Source organism: Ovis aries, chromosome 7 (assembly GCF_016772045.2).
Source record: "Ovis aries strain OAR_USU_Benz2616 breed Rambouillet chromosome 7, ARS-UI_Ramb_v3.0, whole genome shotgun sequence".
Taxonomy (NCBI): Eukaryota; Metazoa; Chordata; class Mammalia; order Artiodactyla; family Bovidae; genus Ovis; species Ovis aries.
Genome location: NC_056060.1, coordinates 498,897 through 515,299, shown reverse-complemented (window position 1 = coordinate 515,299; position 16,403 = coordinate 498,897). Strand labels below are relative to the sequence as shown.

Genomic DNA, 16,403 nt, shown 5'->3' with positions numbered 1-16,403 from the left:
GTCCAGCATTTCTCATGATGTACTCTGCATACATATTAAATAAGTAGGGTAACAATATACAGCCTTGATGTACACCTTTCCTGAGTTGGAACCAGGCTGCTCTTCCATGTCCATTTCTAACTGTTGCTTCTTGACCTGCATACAGATTGCTCAGGAGGCAGGTCAGGTGGTCTGGTATTCCCATCTCTTTAAGAATTTTCCACAGTTTGTGGTGATCCACACAGTCACAGGCTTTGGCATAGTCAATAAAGTCTTGCCTTTCCTTGTTGGTCTATATGTTTGGTTTTAATGCCACTACCATACTGCTTTCATTGCTATACCTTTATAACATAGTTTGAAATAAGAAAGTGTGATGCTTTTGCATTTCTTTCTCAGGATTGCTTTGGCTATTTGGGGTCTTCTGTGGTTCCATACGAATTTAAAGATATTTCTATTTCTGTTAAAAATGCCGTTGGGATTTTGATAGGGGTTGCAGTGAATTTATAGATGGCTTTAGGTCTTTTGTCTTGCCTCATATTTATAATACTTTCACAAACATCTTAAGGGTAATTCCTTATGTATATCACATATCTACTACTATATAACAAGCTGTCACAAAACTGTGGCTCAAATGGTATAGCCATTTGAGTGGCTCAAAATGTATTATTTCTTTTGATTCTGGGGTCAATAATTTGGGTTGGGTTCACCTGGGCAGTTTTGTGTCTTATTAGGATTAGGATCATTAGCATGACTTACAGTCATCTGGTAGTTTGACTGGGGCTGGAGAAACTCAGATGTGCAGACTCATGTGTCCGGGGCCTCAGTACTGGTTACTGGTTGGGCCTATCCATGTGGTCTCTCACCCTTTGTTAGTCTAGCCCAGATTTCCCTTCATGGTTGCAGGGATGTTCCAAAGAGGTGAAGCAGGAAGTTGAAAGGCATTTTGAAATCTAGGCTCCAGAACTTGCACAGTTTCACTTCTGCCACATTCTGCTGGTCAAAATAAACCACAAAGCCACCTCATATTCAAGCAGTGGGAGAAAAGAGCTGCAAAATATTGTGGCCATCTTTTTCATTCAAGCACAGTAAACCTTCTTCTTTTGTCAATTTGGGAGCAAGTGTCATAATGAAGACATCTACTAGCCACTAGCTAAAATGAACTCAATGTTCTGGTTACTTTCATTATATCCAGCTTGAGACTGTATCCCCAGAATAAGAATATGTTTGAAGGAAAAAATTAATCTTGATAAAACTGATATATCACTCATTACTTGTACTAATTAAAAAAAAATTGCCCAGGTCCAAATATATGTGTCTTATTTCAAAGGAATAGCTATACCTTAAAGAAAAAGACCCAAGCTTTAAAGGATGACAATAAATCAACAAATAGTTACTAAGATTAGGTACTATGAGTACCAGTTTTGCTGACTGATACGTTAATTTATTGATCAAACATTCATCTGTTGTCTGGCATGTGTGAGACACTGTGCTATTTGCTGAGGATACATAATCTAGTAGAGGAGACAGACATGTAAATGTACGATTATAACACAGGATGATTCACAATTACAGTGATAGACAGACATAGGATATAATGGAAGGGGGCTTCCCTGGTGGCTTAGTGGTAAAGAATCACCTGCAGTGCAGGAGATATGTACACATGGGTTTAATCCCTGGGTGGAGAGATCCCTTGGAGAAGGAAATGGCAACCCACACTAGTAATCTTGCCCAGAAAATCCCCATGACAGAGGAGCCTGCCAGGCTACAGTCCATGGGATTACAAAAGTGCTGGACACGAGTGAGCAATTAAACAACAATGTAACAGAAGCACATTTAAAAACCAGAATTCATTAAAAAGATTTTACAGTTTGGTTGTGTGAGAAGACACGCATGAATCTCCGAGTTGCTAAATATATATGTATACACGTCAGCTTTATGTAGCATTATTAAAGCCTTTTGAGGATTGCAAGAGTGCATATTCAAAAAAAGAGAAAAGGCAAGAGGTACATATAGGACCATGAGGGGGGCATCTCCTCTTTTTGCCTGCCCAGCATCCACTTATTGTGCTTATGGTGACAGCACCTTGATTTCCTCACTGCTTTCTTCAACTCTCAGTCCATATGATGTCGACAGAAACAACTCCGCTCCAAACTTACAGGTTGAATGCATGGTCCAGGCCTGGCCAATCAGACCACTGCATTCTTCTTGCCACATGGAACCAAGAGGACCTAGTGAGATCAATTCCCAGGATTTCTGTGGAGCTGCTGCAGAGAAAGAAATCACTCTTTTCTCTCGTAGTTACTTAACAGAATGGGAGTAATCCTGGAGCTGCTGTATGCGGAGGCTCTGTAGGTCCCAACAAAGAGCCTGAGAATAAAGCCATTTCTGAGGGAAAAGGGCTGAGACATGGAGAGAGGCAGACTGATGACATCTGCGTCTCTGGATCTACTCATTCTAGATTCAACTGCCTAGACTTCTCCTATATAGTCACAGTTTCACTCTCTCCCTTCCTTCCTCCCTTTTCCCCTTCCTTCCTTTCTCTCTCCCGCTCCGTCTCCCCTTCCCCTTTTCCTTCAAAATACTAGTGTTGAGGGTGTGCCACTTATACTAAAAAACTCTAATACAGTACAGAAGGAACAAAACTGAAAAAGTAGGCTTGAGGAGAATGTTCAATAAGAAGGTTAGTACTACTGAAGTGAAGTGTCCATGTGAAGAGGTAATGTGGAACAAGATGGACTTAGGATGAACCCCCTGGCTGGTAAGGAGTCTCGACATCCTAGAGAGTTCAGAGTCTCTTAGGTCGACAAAAGAGAACCAGTGCACTTTCACCATAACCACATATTTAAAGTATTTGGAAGTCATAGTAGCATCAACTGGAATCAGGCAAAAAGAACTGTCTGGAGAAAATTGCCCATAATTCAGAGGATGTGAAAGAGGACCCAGATCTGGACCATGGGAGTCCCAACCTGAGAAGTATGAACAGATGAATCAGTTGGAATTGGGAACTACTCAAGACCAGGAAGGACAATGATTAATGAAAATGGGTACACCTGGACTAAGTTAATCAGGAACTGAATCTACCCGAACAGTCTAAAAACAGTCAATCTACAGTCAGTGTTGACAGTATGCTTAGTGTGCAACAGAAGAACGGAACACAGTATCTATCACTTAAAGACCTTAGAGGCCTTGAGGAGTAGAATAAACTAAACAAACATATTGTTTGCCCTATCACATAGGGCTTAGAGTATGTAAAAAGCCACCAGTACCACCAACAAAAAAATAAACTTCCTGAAACCTTCAACTGGGCTAAAAAACTGCTGTGACTTTAGTCTGCTTTTATGCTAGCTGGGCAATATATTTAACAATGAATCACTCTCAGCAGTGTTGAGTCTCTCTGTGGTAATTATTAATTTCTCATTCAGAATGCATAGAGGGCTGAAGTCAAGTTTTCTTAATTTACCAGCAGAACACTACATACTAGTGTCAGTTCAACTGAATTGGAAAATGCACTCTTTTCTCACTTAATTTAACATGTTTTAAGAAAAGTTGTGATTAACCTAGATAGCATATTCAAAAGCATAGACATTACTTTGCCGACTAAGGTCTGTCTAGTCAAGGCTATGGTTTTTTCAGTAGTCATGTATGGATGTGAGAGTTGGACTGTGAAGAAGGCTGAGCACCGAAGAATTGATGCTTTTGAACTGTGGTGCTGGAGAAGACTCTTGAGAGTCCCTTGGACTGCAAGGAGATCCAACCAGTCCATTCTGAAGGAGATCAGCCCTGGGATTTGTTTGGAGGGAATGATGCTAAAGCTGAAACTCCAGTACTTTGGCCACCTCATGTGAAGAGTTGACTCACTGGAAAAGACTCTGCTGCTGGGAGGGATTGGGGGCAGGAGGAGAGGGGACGACAGAGGATGAGATGGCTGGATGGCATCACTGACTCGACGGATGTGAATCTGAGTGAACTCCTGGAGTTGGTGATGGACAGGGAGGCCTGGCGTGCTGCGATTCATGGGGTCGCAAATAGTCGGACATGACTGAGCGACTGACTGAACTGAACTGAAGAGTTTAGAAAAATATTTATGCACACAGACAAAACCCCAACAATATTTAAGAGTAACATTCATTCTGAAAAAATTAGGCTGTTTCAAGACTAAGACAGATTTTGTGTGTAAAAGAAAGAAACTCAACCAGAATTCAGGGGGTTACTTGTCTCTTTAAATGTGCCAAGGAATCAAGGTATATCCTTACATTTCCTACCTCAGATCTGTGGGGTTTGGAGTCCTCCTTGTCTGAAATATATATTCTTTGATCTAACTTTTTACTTTGACTCCCCATTAAGGAAAATTCTTGCTATCAGTTCCTCTGAGAAACTTTAGTACTTTTTATGTTCTTTGGAATCACAGGGGCACTATCAGAGCAGTAATGAAGCTGACACATCAGGTGGGAATATATTTCAAGGAAAGGCCAATAAAATGTCTTTGAAGATACAGGTTATTGGAAACTGTGCCCAGTGTTCTAATCTTAGCATAAATTAAATTTACTTGCATTAATTAGGAGGTTTTAATGTCTGCTGACTTTTAATGTTTTAAATCCATTGAGATTTAATTCAAATAAGTTCCTGGGCTCTCTGAGATCTGACCAAAGGAAGAAAAACAAGTGCCCCTAAAGATCTGAAGAGCATAGACTTGCAACAACCTCATTAGGCAAGCTTGCAGGCTTATACCAGCTCTCCTCAGGCAATTCAGAAGTTTTTTTTTTTTTTTTTTTTTAAGTCGTCATCACCCTGAAGCAGTACCTTTTTCACATAATCCACACATTTGACAGGAATATGTGGAAATCATGTTTAAAGTTCACAGCTTAGTTGAAGTAAAAAGCTGTTTGTTTATTTAAAAGGGCATGTTTGAATTAAGGCTCTGTTCGAATTGCTAAAATACAAAAATACCTAATGCTGGCAGTTTTAAAAAACTCCAGTCTTCCCTCATCACACAGAAAATTTTAAGTCAGAATTTCTATATGTGATTTAAATTTGTTAAATTTTAAGATGAAAAAAATTTTAAATTAAAATTACAAATAATTATAATGAATCTAGATTATTCGTTTTCCAGTAGGAAATTAGGCAGCATATACACAACCTTGTAACTATTTGGCACAAGGTATGCTGTCACTTTGCTGCCAGAGAGATGGGTTTCTCTAACAGGCCTTTTCCACAGATCTTTCCTCAAGACCTTGGGGACCATGTGTCTGCAATTGCTGGACATGGCCTCTAGACGGCAGTGTTTTTTTCACTTAGCATCTTGGTTGTGAAGACCAAGTTTTTAAGCAAAAGTTGTAGGAGACTGGCACCCTACTCCAGTACTCTTGCCTGGAAAATTCCATGAATGGAGGAGCCTGGTAGGCTGCAGTCCATGGGGTCGCTAAGAGTCGGACATGACTGAGTGACTTCACTTTCACTTTTCACTTTCATGCATTGGAGAAGGAAGTGGCAACCCACTCCAGTGTTCTTGCCTGGAGAATCCCAGGGACGGGGGAGCCTGGTGGGCTGCCATCTATGGGGTCACAGAGTCGGACACGACTGAAGCGACTCAGCAGTAGCAGTAGTAGTAGCAGCAGCAGCAGCAAAGGATTATCTCTTTCAGTAAGTAAAGTCTTAGTGCTCTCAACTCCTTAGTACCTCTCTTGTTGTTCAGTTGCTCAGTCGTGTCCCACTCTTTGCCACCCCATGAACCACAGCACGCCAGGCTTCCCTGACCTTCACCATCTCCCAGAGCTTGCTCAAACTCATATCCATTGAGTCAGTGATGCCATCCAACCTTCTCGTCCTCTGCCGTCTCTTCTCCTGCCTTCAGTCTTTCCCAGCATCTGGGTTTTTTCCAGTGAGTTGACTCTTCAAGTCAGGTGGCCAAAGTATTGGAGCTTCAGCATCAGTCCTTCCAATGAATATTCAGGGTTGATTTCCTTTAGGATGGACTGGTTGGATCTCCTTGCCGTCCAAGGGACTCTCAAGAGTCTTCTTCAACACCACAGTTCAAAAGCATTAATTCTTTGGCACTCAGCCATCTTTATGGTCCAGTACCTCTGTGACTTAGAGAAAATCACTTAACTTCTCTGAGCACTAGTGTCCTTCTCTATATAAGGAGGATTGTATTCTCAACTTGGAATGTAGCCACATGGATTAGAGATGATAATAATAATTAAAGTGAAAGTGAAGTTGCTCAGTCGTGCCCGACTCTTTGCGACCCCATGGACAGTAGCCTGCACCAAGCTCCTCCGTCCATGGGATTTTCCAGGCAAGAGTACTGGGTTGCCATTTCCTTCTCCAGGGAATCTTCCCGACCCAGGGATCGAACCCAGGTCTCCCGCATTGTAGACAGATGCTTTACCGTCTGAGCCACCAGGGAAGTCCAATAATAATTAAAGTAATGCTGTTATTTATTGAGAAGACAACATGAATAGCCACCGTGTAGGAACTTTACAAGTGATATTTCACTAAGTTCTTCCAAACAGTGCAGGTATTACTACTGTACCTTTAGAGATAAGAAAAGTGATGCTCAGAATAATCAGGAACGTGGCCTAAGTCCCACATCAACTCAGTGGTGAACTGGATTTATCATTCTAGCATATAATAAACATTCCTAGAAAACTGCCTTGTGCATAGTAAATTCTGGTAATTTTTAACCATTTTTATTATTCTTGTTGCAGTAACTATTAAATTTTACATAACTGGTGGTTTCAAGACATAAAAGTTTGAAATATTATTTTAAGATGACAACATAGATATAAAAATTTATTATTCTAGTTGATCAGATATCATTTTTCCCCAAAGTATATTTGAGAAAGGCCAAAAGGAAGATTTGTAAATAAAAGTTTAATGTCAATTAAATGTGAAGAATGCTGTGTATTTTGTTCTTCTCTTGGAGATTCACAAGGAACATTAACACATTAAAGACTGAGATGTCTCACAGTGAAGAACACTACTCATCTAATTTAGCCCAAACTTTTCAAATGTATTTGCTGAAGAAATTCTTTCTTCACATAAAATTTATGAGCATCTCTTGTAATTAGTGTTCTGAGAAAAACTTGGGAAAAAAATGAATCTATCAAAATTCCTCTTCCAAGTCAAGCATGTAATGTTTTGACAGGTTTTCTTTTTCTGCTAACTCGACTCCCTACTGTGGATGTGCTGTGAAATGTCAGGGCTGCAAATAAAATCTTTGACACTCAACTGTTAAATCTAAGGTTTTCTCAGGTTCTTCTCACAACAGCACTGACATTTTTTCTACTTCTCTTCACAGTATACTCACAGGTAAAATGTCAACACTTTGTTGAAACTCCTGCTCATAGTCTTTCTTAGATCCCCTTAAGGACCTTGTCTTCTGCATCATTCAATGATCTCTAAAGTTTCACTGACTAATTTAAACTTCATTGCTACTTAATTTGTTATATGCTTATCACTCCACAATTAAATTGTAAGTTGCTCAGTGTCTGGAAATACACATTGCACTTCTGTGAAGCCCTGAAACAGCATGAACACAGTGCATTGCTCATTCATTCACTCAACAAATATGCACTGAGCATGTCTCATGGGCCAGGCACTGACTAAGTGTTAGTTGCTTAGTCATGTCCAACTCTTTGCAACCTTACGGACTATAGCCTGCTAGGCTCCTCTGTCCACGGAATTTTCCAGGCAAGAATACTGAAGTGGGTTGACATTCCCTTATCCTGAGCATCTTCCTTGTCCAGAGATTGATGCCCCACATTGCAGGCATATTGTTTACCATCTAAGTAGGGGTTTAGCAGGACCCCAGGAAGGCTGTAAGTTTTCTAGTGGAGCTTTTATTGCACTGGAGGAGACAGATAAATAGTGTTTAAATAAGCACATAAAATGATGTCAGATAAGAATCAGTGGTATGATGCATAAGGGCATGTGGAAGAGTATATGAGAAGTCACACTAGCTTGGAAAGGCCTCTCTAAAGAGGAATTATTTAAGCTGAAATCTGAATAACAGGAAAGAGCCAGCTATGCAAAGAGAAGGTCAAAAAGAAGAATGTTCTAGATGAGAAGAAAAAGTGAGGGCAAAGGCTGGATGTTGGCTAAATTTGCTAAGTTAGGGGAATAGCAGGGAGGCCAGTGTGGGCAGAGCCTGCATAAGAAGTCAGTAATCACTTAAGATTGAGTTAGAGTGGTGGATACAGGCTAGAATGTGGTAAGGAATTTGGACTTTAAGTCCTATGGAAACCATGGAGCACTGAAGACATAGGAATGACTTAAGCATATTTTTATAATGTTAAAAAAACCATTCTGAGAGAAGAACTATACAAAAACGGTCTTCATAACCTGGATAGCCACACCGGTATGGTCACTCACCCAGAGCCAGACATCCTGGAGTGTGAAGTCAAGTGGGCCTTAGGAAGCAATACTATGAACAAAGCTGGTGGAGGTGATGGAATTCCTGCTGAGCTACTTCAAATCCTAAAAGATGATGCTGTGAAAGTGCTGAACTCAATATGCTGGCAAATTTGGAAAACTCAGCATTGGCTACAGGACTGGAAAGGGTCAGTTTTCATTCCAATCCCAAAAAAGGACAATGCCAAAGAATGTTCAAACTACCACACAATTGTACTCATTTCATATGCTATCAAAGTGATTCTCAAAATCCTTCAAGCTAGGCTTCAACAGTATGTGAGCTGAGAACTTCCAGACAATGCAAGCTGGATTTAGAAAAGGCGAGGAACCAGAGATCAAAGTGCCAACAACCACTGCATCACAGAAAAAGCAAGGGAATTTCAGAAAAACATCCACTTCTGCTTCATTGACTACACCAAAGCCTTTTCTGTGTAGACCACAACACACTGTGGAAAATCTTAAAGATATGGTAATACCAGACCACCTTACTTGCCTTCTGAGAAACGTGTATGCAGATTAAGAAACAACAGTTATAACCAGACATGGAACAATGGACTGGTTCAAAATTGGGAAAGGAGTTCGTCAAGGCTGTACATTGTCACCCTACTTATTTAACTTCTATGCAGGGTACATCATGTGAAATGCCAGACTGGATGAAGCACAAGCTGGAATCAAGATTGCTGGAACAAATATTAACAACCTCAGATATGCAGATTATACAACTCTAATGGCAGAAAGTGAAGAGGAACAAAAGAGCTTCTTGATGAGGGTGAAAGAGGAGGGTTCAAAAGTTGGCTTGAAACTCAACATTCAAAAAACAAAGATCAAGGCACCCAATCCTATCACTTCATGGCAAATAGATGGGGAAAAAGTGGAAACAAAGACAGATTTTATTTTTGTGGGTTCCAAAATCACTGTGGACAGTGACTGCAGCCATGAAATTAAAAGACGCTTGCTCCTTGGAAGAAAAGCTATGGCAACCCTAGACAGCATATTAAAAAGCAGAGACATCACTGTGTTGACAATGGTTCATATAGTCAAAAGTTATGGTTTTTCCCAGTAGTCATGTTCGGATGTGAGAGTTGGACCATAAAGAAGGCTGAATGCCGAAGAATTGATGCTTTCGAATTGTGGTGTTGGAAAAGGCCATTGAGAGTCCCTTGGACAGCAAGGAGATTCAACCAGTCAATCCTAAAGGAAATAAATCCTGAATATTCACTGGAAGGACTGAGGCTGAAGCTGAAGCACCAACACTCTGGCCACCTGATATAAAGAGCTGATTCATTGGGAAAGATTCTGACACTGGGAAAGATTGAAGGCAAGAGAAGAGGGCAACAGAGGATGAGATGGTTGGATGGCATCACCCACTCAATGGACATGAGTTTGGGCAAACTCCAGGAGATAGTGAAGGACAGGGAAGCCTGGCATGCTGCAGTCCATGGAGTCACAAAGAGTAGGACATGACTGAGCAACTGAACAACAACAACAAGGGAGGTATAAGAGAGGCCAGTTTTAGGCTCCTTTATTTATTAAAAAAAAATTATTAATGTATTTGCCTGCATCGAGTCTTAGTTGTAGCACACAGGCTTCTCTCTTGTTGTGGCGTACAGGCTCAGCTGCCCTGCAGCATGTGGGACCTTAGTTCTGTGACCACGGACCAAACCTGCATCCCCTGCATTGGAAGGTGGACGTGTAACCATTAGACCACCAAGGAAGTTCCAATAGGCTCTTTCAGCAACCAAGGCAAGACACGATGGTGACTTAGAAAATGGTGGTAGCAGGAAAGACAAGTATATGGACAGACTAGGGAAGTACTTGAGACAAGGAGTCTTGCTGGCTTGAGCAAAGTAATGGATGGTGATATTTCCTGCCTGGGGCTATGTGGGAGACAAATGACTCAAGGGTAAGGAAAGGAAGGGAATCACAAATTCTTTTTGACCATGTTAACGTTGAGCGGTCTATAAGATATCTAGGAATATGTCAATTTCATCTGATTCTGAAGCTCAAGAGAAAGGGCATATATTTGAGAGTCACTGGCACAAAAACAGTATTTAAAATCATGAGACCATGAGGTCACCTAGGGAGAAAATGTAACCCCAAGGCGCCTCAAAATTTGGAAGTGGTCCAAGAGAAGAGGAGTTAAAAGAAGAAAGAAAGGAAGACAGAGAGAGAGAGAGAAAAGGAAGCCAAAATGGTAGGCAGAAATCCAGGAGAATGTTGTGTAGAGAAGTCCAAGAAAATAAAATGCGACTGAATGAAGTAGTCAGCTGAGCCAATGCCAAAGTTGAGGACAGAGGAGAACCATGGGGTTGGTCGCCATGGAGGCAGTAAGAGCAGGGTCAGTGGAGTGCTGATGACTAGAGCTGGGGAGAGGGGGCTGAAGGAAGAAGGAGAGGAGAGGACTGATAAGCATTCAAAGAGACAAACATTTCAAAAACTTTAGCTGTGAAGAGGAGCACAGAAGTGGGGCAGCAGTTTAGAAGGGACATGCAGTCAAGAAAGGGCTTCTCCCCGACCCTGAGATGGGAGATACTAGAGTTTATCTATATAGAATCAGAAGGAAGGATTGATAATATAGAAAAGAGAGAGACTAAACACATATATCTTTATTTAATTATTCAGTTTCAGTTCAGATCAGTCTCTCAGTAGTGTCCGACTCTTTGTGACCCCAGGGAGGCACGCCAGGCCTCTCTGTCCATCACCATCTCCCGGAGTTCTCTCAGACTCACGTCCATCGAGTCCATGATGCCATCCAGCCATCTCATCCTTAGTAGTCCCCTTCTCCTCCTGCCCCCAATCCCTCCCAGCAGCAAAGTCTTTTCCAATAAGTCAACTCTTTGCATGAGGTGGCCAAAGTACTGGAGCTTCAGCTTTAGCATCATTCCTTCCAAAGAAATCCCAGGGCTGATCTCCTTCAGAATGGACTGGTTGGATCTCCTTGCAGTCCAAGGGACTCGCAAGAGTCTTCTCCAACACCACAATTCAAAAGCATCAATTCTTCGGCACTCAGCCTTCTTCACAGTCCAACTCTCACATTCATACAGGACCACAGGAAAAACCATAGCCTTGACTAGACGGACCTTAGTCGGCAAAGTAATGTCTCTGCTTTTGAATATGCTATCTAGGTTGGTCATAACTTTTCTCCCAAGGAGTAAGCGTCTTTTAATTTCATGGCTGCAGTCACCATCTGCAGTGATTTTTGAGACCCCCAAAATAAAGTCTGACACTGTTTCCACTGTTTCTCCATCTATTTCCCATGAAGTGATGGGACCAGATGCCATGATCTTCGTTTTCTGAATGTTGAGCTTTAAGCCAACTTTTTGCTCTCCACTTTCACTTTCATCAAGAGGGTCTTAAGCTCCTCTTCACTTTCTGCCATAAGGGTGGTTTCATCTGCATATCTGAGGTTATTGATATTTCTCCCAGCAATCTTGATTCCAGCTTGTGTTTCTTCCAGTCCAGCGTTTCTCATGATGTACTCTGCATATAAGTTAAATAAGTAGGGTGACAATATACAGCCTTGACGTACACCTTTTCCTATTTGGAAGGAGTCTGTTGTTCCATGTCCAGTTCTAACTGTTGCTTCCTGACTTGCATACAGATTTCTCAAGAGGCAGGTCAGGTGGTCTGGTATTCCCATCCCTTTCAGAATTTTCCACAGTTTCTTGTGATCCACACAGTCAAAGGCTTTGGCATAGTCAATCAAGCAGAAATAGATGTTTTTCTGGAACTCTCTTGCTTTTTCGATGATCCGGTGGATGTTGGCAATTTGATCTCTGGTTCCTCCGCCTTTTCTAAAACCAGCTTGAACACCAGGGAGTTCACGGTTCACGTATTGCTGAAGCCTGGCTTGGAGAATTTTGAGCATTACTTTACTAGCATGTGAGATTATTATAGATTTTAAAATATATTTGATTCACATTAGACTGAATAGAAAGTTGTTTTCCAACATGAGTATAATCCCGGCAATCTCCAGGAAATAAAATTGAATGGCAACAATAATAACAATATTAATGTAACTTGCATTGAGGGCTTGTAGCTTATCTTGCTGGGCCAGGTATCATTTCACATGCTGTCCATATACATTGGCTTCTTTATTCCTCCAAATGACAATGATTGTTCTCATGTTACACTTAATGAGGAAACTGAGACATGCAGAGACTAAGTGACTTGTTTAGAGTTGTGTAAGCAGTAAGGGATAGAACCAGGTGGTGGTGGTGGTGGTGGTGGTGGTGGTTTAGTCACTAAGTCGTGTCCGACTCTTGAGATGCCAATGGACTATAGCCCTCCAGATTCCTCTGTCCATGGGATTCTCCCGGTAAGAATACTGGAGTGGGTTGCCATTTCCTTTTCCAGACAGAACCAGGATTCCCACTCAAATAATCTACCTATGAAGCCTTAACTACCAGGATAAACTGGTAAATAGTGTGTTGCTGTTTCCTCAGTTCATGATGTATTTTATGGTTCATCTCCTTTCAGTTACCTCAAAAAATGGTTAAAAGGAATTGTTTTTCAATTCTTTCTTTGACTGAGGCAATCTTATGTGACAGTCAAACCAATTAGATGTGGGCAGCAATTCCATCAAAACTATTCCTTTCAAGGTATTTTATAAACACTTGCCACACATTAAAATACAATTTTCAACAGTGAGTATATATTTTTTCCATACAACTATTTCTTCTATAAACACATTTGATACACATTTATATACTACTTTAATAAGCAAGTGGTATTCAATTGTTGAGACATATCACCATTTACTTAACCTTTCAAATATATACATATGTGTGTGCTTATGTACTTACAGAAGTTCAAGTTCTTGGCAGAAAAATAGAAAACACAGGTTAGCAAAAATTATTCCCTCCATCCTTCCATTTAATAAATATTACTGAGTGTCCACTTTACATCATGCAGACATTATAAATCATGCTTTCGAATGCTGTTTAAAAGCATGAGGAAAATGAAGAGGGAAAACTGCAGGATACAAAACTATATGGAAAGCATGTGAAAAAATCAGTAAAAACAAATAAATCACACAACCACACACTACATGAGAGGGAGAAGTGTAAGCAGTAGTTATTATTTCTGGGTGGTGAGATATTAAGGATAATTTTTATTTTCTTTTGTTTGCCTTTCCCCCTTATTTTCTATAATGAACGTACATTAACACTCAGAAAAAAATGTTAGTTCAAAATTTAAATATTTCTACATATTGCACTGAGAACACATGCATTATCAGATATCTAACTTGCAGCTAAAATGGAATCCATTAAGACAGCAAGCTGTAGAGGATAGGAGGACATTTTTATTATTTCAATTACTCAATAGTAATGCTCCCAATCATTCCACTGCCTGGAATACTGTTCAGAGTGTGCATATTTCTCTCTCTCTCTCTCTCTCTCTGTGTGCACAGGCACGCATGTGTGTTTTTTGTGACAGTACAGAATCATCCAAGATAATTAGTATATATTTAACAAATGATGGACAATTAACATGGAGCTTCACTTCTTGCCACTAGGTCTACTGAATAGAGAAAGAAACAGAGAAGGAGATCCAGGAGACATTTCCAAAGGAAAAAAGTCCCCCAAAGGAGCAAGATTGCCAGGAGAAATATCAATAACCTCAGATATGCAGATGATACCACCATTATGGCAGAAAGTGAAGAGGAACTAAAAAGCCTCTTCATGAAAGTGAAAGTGGAGAGTGAAAAAGTTGGCTTAAAGCTCCACATTCAGAAAACGAAGATCATGGCATCTGGTCCCATCACTTCATGGGAAATAGATGGAGAAACAGTGGAAACAGTGTCAGACTTTATTTTGGGGGTCTCAAAAATCACTGCAGATGGTGACTGCAGCCATGAAATTAAAAGACGCTTACTCCTTGGAAGAAAAGTTATGAACAACCTAGATAGGATACTCAAAAGCAGAGACATTACTTTGCCGACTAAGGTCCGTCTAGTCAAGGCTATGGTTTTCCCTGTGGTCATGTATAGATGTGAAAGTTGGACTCTGTGAAGAAGGCTGAGCACCAAAGAATTGATGCTTTTGAATTGTGGTGTTGGAGAAGACTCTTGAGGGTCCCTTGGACTGCAAGGAGATCCAACCAGTCCATTCTGAAGGAGATCAGCCCTGGGACTTCTTTGGAAGGAATGATGCTAAAGCTGAAACTCCAGTACTTTGGCCACCTCATGCGAAGAGTTGAGTCATTGGAAAAGACTCTGATGCTGGGAGGGATTGGGGGTAGGAGGAGAAGGGGATGACAGAGGATGAGATGGCTGGATGGCATAGCTGACTCAATGGACATGAGTCTGAGTGAACTCTGGGAGATGGTGATGGACAGGGAGGCCTGGAGTGCTGCAATTCATGGGGTCGCAAAGAGTCGGACACAACTGAGCGACTGAACTGAAACTATAGGTAAAAAATTCTTCTCATATCCCTTGGTTCAGGCTATCCCTTTAAGATGCACTTGTTTCTTTCTTTCCTTTTAAAAAATATTTACTTCTTTGGCTGTGCTGAGTCCTAGTTGCTGCATGCAGGATCTTTAATGGCCACATGTGAACTCTTAGTTGCAGCGAATGGGATCTAATTCCCCAACCAGGGATTGAACACAGGCCTCCTACATTGGGAGTGTGGAATCTTAGCCACTGGACCAACAGGGAAGTCCCTAAAATGCGATTTTTTTCTTATAAAGTTTTTATTCTGAAAATTTGCAAATATACTAAAAATATGTACATCTGAGTTGTCAAAAATAGGTACAACAAACCCCATGATTCCATCACTAATCTTCAATAATTATCAACATTTTTCAGAATTTTCTTTCTACTTGCTTATCTTGTGTCAACTAAAAAAAGATGTAAAACTTGAGAGTTGTGAGGTAAGTTTTATTTGGGGCACAGTGAGGACTGCAGCCTGGGAGGCAGCATCTCAGATAGCTCTGAGAGACTGCTCTAAAGCAGCAGTGGGAGAAAGTCAATATATAAGGTTTTGGTGAAGGAGGAGTTCGATACCATGAAACACTCATTTTACAGATTTCTTGTTAGTCATGAGGATCTGATGTCACCACAAAGGGATTTAGTGCTTCTCCAGATATGAGGATTGAGTCGTAAAATCTGTTCCTAAAAACATTCAACTATCTAAAGACCTGTCCCATGAGATTCCCTGGAGCACAGAGTGCCTCACCCCACCCTGAACTCCCTCAGGGATTGTTGAAGGTCAACAGCTAGGGCAGCATGGGGTTCAAATTCCATAGAGGCAGGTGGCAAATGCCTTTGTTGTTGGCAATGCTCTTGGTAAATGCCAAACAATAATACTTATGAATAGGAAAACTAAGCTTGTAGAAATATTTTTAAACACAAATCAAAAAAGAAATAGTTAAAAACCTCACTATGCAGACCTGAAAAGCCTTCCAATGCCTGCTGACGCAATTACCACCTTTCCCATCCAGTTTGCCCTTCCTCCTCAATAGTTATGTGAGTGTATTATTACACGTGGGAAATGGAAGAACTAAAAGAAAGCAAGCAGTAAACGAGGAACTGGGAAGCCACAGGACAGAACAGGGCTTCCCCAGTGGCTCAGTGATTAAGAACTCACCAGCCAATGCAGAAGACTCGAGTTCTATCCCTGGGTGAGGAAGATCACTTGGGGGAGGAAATGGCAACCCACTCCAGTATGCCTGCGTGGGAAATCCCATGGACAGAACAGCCTGGCAGGCAAAAGCCAACGACTTGGCAACTAAACAACAACAATAAGAGGACAGAACCATAACAGGAGGGCAAGGGGCAAGGGACAACTTTTCAAAGAAGGTCACAGCCCAAGGACACAACATAAACCAAATCAAATGGGACCAAGATGGCAGACAAGACTAGACCTTGATCCTCAATCAGCAAGTGAAATGACACACCCAGAGGCGCCAAGACAGTTCCAAGGCACTGTCCAAAGACCAAGGAGTGGGCAGTGGCCCAATTCCTGGAAATCTCCATCCCTTCTCCAAAACAGACAGAATAATCCTCCCACTCA

General features: G+C 41.1%; 1 protein-coding gene across 1 annotated transcript in view; it reads right to left on the bottom strand.

The window, feature by feature from the left end:
• MCC (MCC regulator of WNT signaling pathway) overlaps positions 1 to 16,403 on the bottom strand; it is a 533,716-nt gene that overhangs the window by 413,895 nt on the left and 103,418 nt on the right. The gene's annotated exons all lie outside the window — the stretch shown is intronic.